Raw genomic sequence first — 6,000 nt, forward strand, 5'->3', positions numbered from 1 at the left:
AAATGTACTTATCTGTTTCCCATTAAAAAAAAAAATTAAAAACTGAAATGACCAGTGTAGGGTCCATGAGAGGACTGGTCACCCCATGGGACCCAGTTGTTCCTTCAATTGTTACTAGCTTACTCATCACATTTTTCCCTTTAACAAGTGCCACTTGCAGTCATCCTGAGAGTCACATGATCACCAAATACCTTGTTTTTACAAAGTGTATTGGATTTGTGTGGTGGGGTTTTGGTAGTGCATCAGAGGCTACAGGGGTGGCTCCCATGAGAAGCTGCCAGAAGTTTCTCCAGCTCCAAGTCAGACTCACCTCTAGCCAAGAATGACCCAATCAGAATCAGTAGCGCCTCTGGGAGAACAGATTTAAGAAGGGGAAACCTGCAGTGAGTAGGGGGATTGGAATGTGAGAGGAACCCCTATGCAGATACCGAGGTCAGTGAAGAAGGAGGGGGAGGAGGTGTGCCGGAGGAGGTGATGCCCCTGCAGCCCATGGTGAGACAGCAGGCTGTCCCCCTGCAGCCCATGGAGGGGAGCGGGTGAGCAGATGCCCACCTGCAGCCCAGGGAGGACCCCATGCTGGAGCAGGGGAATGCCCCCGAAGATGGCCGTGACTCCATGGGAAAGCCCCCACTGGAGCAGTTTGTGTCTGAAGATCGGCCCACAGAAAGGACTCATGTTGGAGAAGTTCGTAAAGGACTGTCTCCCATGGGGGGGACCCCACACTGGAGCAGGGGAAGAGTGAGGAGTCCTCCCCCTGAAGAGGAAGGAGCAGCAGAGACAATGTGTGATGAACTGACTGCAACCCCCATTCCCCGTCCCCCTGCACCACTGTGTGGGAGGAGGTAGAGAAAATCGGGAGGGGAGTTGAGCCTGGGAATGAGGGAGAGGTGGGGTAAGGTGTTTTAACGTCTGGTTTTACTTCTCAGTATCCTTGTTTTGATTTGATTTGTAGTAAATTAAATTGATTTTGTTTTTTCCCTGAATTGAGTCTGGTTTTTGCCCATGACCATAAGTGGTGAGTGATCCCTCCCTGTCCTTGTCTTGACCCATGAGCTTTCCTTTATATTTTCTCCTCCTCATCCCACCAGGGGGGAGGAGAGAGCAAGTGGCCTCTTGGTACTTTATTGCCGGTTGGGCTTAAACCACAACATAAACCTTTGAAGACACATACGATAATATATGTGGCACAAAGAACTGACAGCAATGAAAGACTCAGTAACCTCAACAGCAAGGTGCAAAAAGAAATTAGCTGTTCAATGTGAGTAAAGGTTACAGGATAGAGTCTTTTCTCTTACTGTCTCACGAAAATTTCATCATTATAAAGTGCTTTATAAATTAGAGTGATTTTACACCATAACTGCAATAATTTCCAAAGTATATTAGTGTTACAGTAACAATTTGTGCTTTATTCAGTGTTGTAAGCAACAAATATGAAAACTTAAAAATGTATGTACTTCCTCCCATTTGATGCAACTCAAAAATGTATCAAAAATGCCTCAAGTGTACACCTGTACAAAATAGAATGAAATCTTGTTTCTGTTGTAAACCTGTGTATTTATACAGCAGACTTCTTGGGACTCTTTACTTAACTTGGTAGTATATTAGCAGATTTTACTGAAATATTTCTGTTTGATGGACTTGATGGTTTCTCTTTCTTTTCTATGATTTTATACTTCCAAAATCAAATAAAATACTAAGGTGTAGTAAACTTACCATTTCTCAAGTGACCAAAACCTTTGAAAAATTACAAAAAATATAAAATCTTAAAAAAAAACTATCAGGCTTTGGAATTACCTAGTTTTTAACCCAGGAAAATTGAGGAAGAGCCAAAGGCAAGCTTGCTACATTTCTCTGAGCCAAGGCTGGTTCCTTTCTATATATCTGAGAAGAGATCAGAGTAGCCTATGGGCTGTTCTCATTTTCCTGTGAAGTAGCTATGGAACCCAAGGAGGTAGGCAGCCATGCAGTCACTTTTGTAACACACTTCATCTCTTCATGTTACTATAAGGACCAAAAGCACTTTGAAAAATATACTAAGTTTTTCGCTCTGTATGTATCAATAGCATGAAAATTGTCGGCAGAGGATTTAGCAAGATCTCAATCCTAGTTACCGTAGCTGATTTTACTGTTATTCTTATCACACCACTTCTTGGACAATACTTCTAATATGAGATATAGTTCACTTAGCTTGGCATATGTATGACTACAAGACAAATGTTAGTCATGGTCAAAGTCAGCTATGCCTTTTAAAAAAAAAATTGAAGTGGGATTGTTAACTCTACATCCTTTTCATAACACAGCTAGATGGTATTTGTTATAATGAAACACTAAGGCGTCTCTTGTCTCTAGTGAATCACCTTTTCTTTAGTCATGAAGATTGTCTCCTGAAGGTAGGAAAGAGAGTGACAAAAGGATACCCAGATTGCTCACTTCACCCTTCAGTATCCTGAAAGGCTAATCCAAATACCTTTTTACTGGAAGAAATGTTATTACCATGCACCAAGTGCAAAGAGAAGCACTGAAGATGTTTTGGGTAAGGCTTTTGTGGAGGAAAGTAAAAAAACCTCGATCTCTTGGGCAGGGAAAGGGTAAGGCAATGGATAAGGTGATTTGATGGAGAAACTGCAGTTGTTCAACAGCAAAAAAATACGCTTTCACTTGTCACAAGGCAAACCTGGCACCTATAACATGCTAAAGTTACTAGATGGCAGGTGTGGTTAAATGTGGAAGTAAATTCTGATCATTTAACAGGTAGGAATTTTATTACACGAGTAATCTTACAACATGTACTATTTCAGTACTATGCAATTTATGTTTACCTATATGTGATCTTTAACCAGGAATGTTTTAAGGCCAAATAAATAAACAAAATGCCTTTCTTGACAAGGGAGGGTAAAGCCACAAGCAGAATTGCCACATCCTTGCTCTTCCTGGGTGAGATGGTGTTATCTAAGCAAGTAGAGGGTTAAAAATTTATGAAGTTAGTGAAGTTAGGTGTTACACATACTAAGAAAACCAAATACATACACAATGTCTATGATGAGGATGACCATCCCTGAAGTTATCAGAAGCGGTGAGTCAGAGAACTTCTAATCAGTAGCTGGCTATTCTTGAAGGAGAAACATCCTGGAAACTATGTCAGCTATATGTATTCTAATTATCATGTTTATACTTGACTATGATAGTTAGCTAAACTGCATCCTCTAGTGAACTACCCTCATTACAATACTAAAAATCACACCCACTGGGCAGGAGACTCCAGCCCAAACAAAGACCCTTCTTCATAGAGCATGCGCAGTAGAATAGAAGAATACTGCACCTTTAATTTGAAGCAGAAAAACCTTAGGCCAATAGAAATGGTGATAGATAAGTGACTACCAATAATGATTTTGGGGAAGGACTTTGGAAACTAAATGGGTGAATCTAAACCCATATAAACTGCTTGCTTGTTTAACTGCAGGGTGTACTAGCTTTGTGGAATTACCACCTAGCACCCATCTTTGCAAAAATGTGAAATAAATAATGTCTCTCTTTGTTATAGACGCTCGTGACAAATTGGAGGAGCCAATTTATATTAAATAAAAGATCAAATTTATTAGCAAGCGATAAAAGAGCAAAACAGCGCTGGGCAGCTGGGGAGACAGTGCTCCACCAAAAGCTCGCACTCAAACAGGGGAAGAGCCTCTTTATTTATACAGTCTTTTTAGTCCCTGATACGTGAGGGCTGGCTGGTATCTTCCGTATCTTGTGCCATCAGGTGTTAAGTGGTCGTAATTTGCTTTCTGGTGGTTGTTGGGATGAAGGCCGAAGTCTTCCTCAGCTGTTCTTTAGGTGACTCAAGTCCCATTCATGCTCTGTAAACGTCTCTCTACATATGCTAATCATCGGTACTCATGGTCTTAGATAAGTGAAGAATATCCCTACCTCCACATGCGATTTCATGAACAAAGTTAACCCGTTCATTACAATCCCCCCTTTTCTATTTTATCCTGATTTTGTTCATTAAATCGATCTAATACTTCTTTTGCCCGCCCAAGGATAGGATTAATTCCTTTATCTTCTATTTGTTTATATTGTTTTCGTAACAGCATTAAGTGTGCAGCTTCTAAGCACCCTTTAACAATAGCGATCAACTTATTAAAAATGCATGGCCCAAAAGTCAAAAATAAGATTAACAAGATAAGGGGTCCTGTAATAGTTGACAATAGGGTGGTTAACCAGGGTGAATAATTAAACATAGACTCATACCAGCTCTGTTGTGCTTCACTGTCTTTTTTCCGTTTTTCTAACCCCTCCCGTAGCTTGGCCACTGTATCTTTAACTACTCCAGTATGATCAACATATACACAACACTCTTCCCGTAGGGCTGTACATAACTCCCCCTGCTGCATGAACATTAGGTCTAAGCCCTGTCTGTTTTGTAATACTACTTCTGATAAAGACCTAACAGACTGTTCTAGGGCTGTCATGGCTTTTTCTATCCTAGCCAAATCCTCGTCGACTGCTATTCTTAAGGATTGAAATTTTTGATTTTGTTGTACGAGGGAGGTTATTCCTGTACCAGCTCCAGCAGCTCCGACTGCTATGAGGGTTGCTACCGTGAGGGCTGTCAAGGGCTCACGTTTTTGTATGTGATGGGCCTGAGTAGTTTGATAGTCATAAACAAAATCTTCGGGATGGTAAATGAGCTTAGGTATTACAGTTACTTGTATACAATATTTAGTTATCCAATTAAAAACCTTTAGGGATATACAAGGTGTAAGCCCAGTTTGGGAACAAATCCACTTAGTATTATCTGTAGGAATTAACCACTCAGCTGTTATTTCTCTTGATTTGTGAATTGTGTTACACAGGTGTCGTTTGTCTTTTGGGACATTCCCTATACATCTTCCTTTTCCTGATACTTGGGACATTGTTATCCCTTGCTTACGTCCAGATTCCTTGTTCCATAAGCACTGAGCTGGGTTTGTTCCGTTGGACTTTTTAAATCTACTGTCTACCCCAATAGCTTCATAAAAGGGTGGTCGAATGTCGTAACGCAACCAACAATGCTTAGTTATATTAGGGTGGGTGGCATTCAGTACCTGATAACTGGCTTGGAGCATATCCCACAATGGATTGATTCTTGTTGATACGCCCGAGATATTGTTTTCAGTGATGTCTATATTAGGGAGGATAGTAGCAGTCTGTACAATACTGTAACTATCATCTTCCTCTGTTAGGACTGAATTTGGTCCTACACCAGAGGGTTCATTTGGCACCAGCTCTTTCCTTATCGTAATTATTCCCCCTTAATCTGCGCCTGGTTTTCAAAGTCTGACTCCCCATGTTCTCTCGGTTAACCAAGCAGGATCTTCCGGGTTGGTTGCATTAATATAAATATATGGGCAATTTCCACTCCATAGTCCTGTTTGGCTTCCATCCCAACCATGTGAAGCAGGTGTACATCCATGAGGCCCCCACCTTACAGATAGGAATTTATCTGGACCTCCCCTAGGAATCCAATCAGAAGCTATAGTTTTGCAACCCCAATAAGCACAATAGTAAGAGTCGGGATGGTTGCAATACCCCTTTCCAGGGTTAGGACTGGGACAAAACTAAAAGCCTAAGTTATGTAGACATGGGTTCCTGGGTATGAGCTGACATAAGGATTGATTAAAGCTTGGGGCCCCGGCAGCAATTACTTGCTGTAGTATCTTTTGATCCTCCCACCTATAGAGTGTCCATTTGTAAGGTTGGTGGGGGTTCCCTTTGCCTTGGGTTGTCTGTATTAGCATTAGTAACAGTCCTATCATTCAAGTGCTTAATCTCAAGTTTGAGAAAAGTGGTGTCCCTTTACCCTTGCGACAGGTATTCCGAGGGTGCTGATAATCATTTTGATTTTTGTCTTCATCCCTGGTGAGAGATGGGAGACTTTGGGGAAGCTCTGAGGATGTTTTATTTGGGAGTAATAAGTCAAGAGGCTCCGTGAGCCTTCTCTGGAGGTAGTTCATCAACCTT

The sequence above is a fragment of the Aquila chrysaetos genome, chromosome Z (genome assembly GCF_900496995.4).
Source record: "Aquila chrysaetos chrysaetos chromosome Z, bAquChr1.4, whole genome shotgun sequence".
Taxonomy (NCBI): domain Eukaryota; kingdom Metazoa; phylum Chordata; class Aves; order Accipitriformes; family Accipitridae; genus Aquila; species Aquila chrysaetos.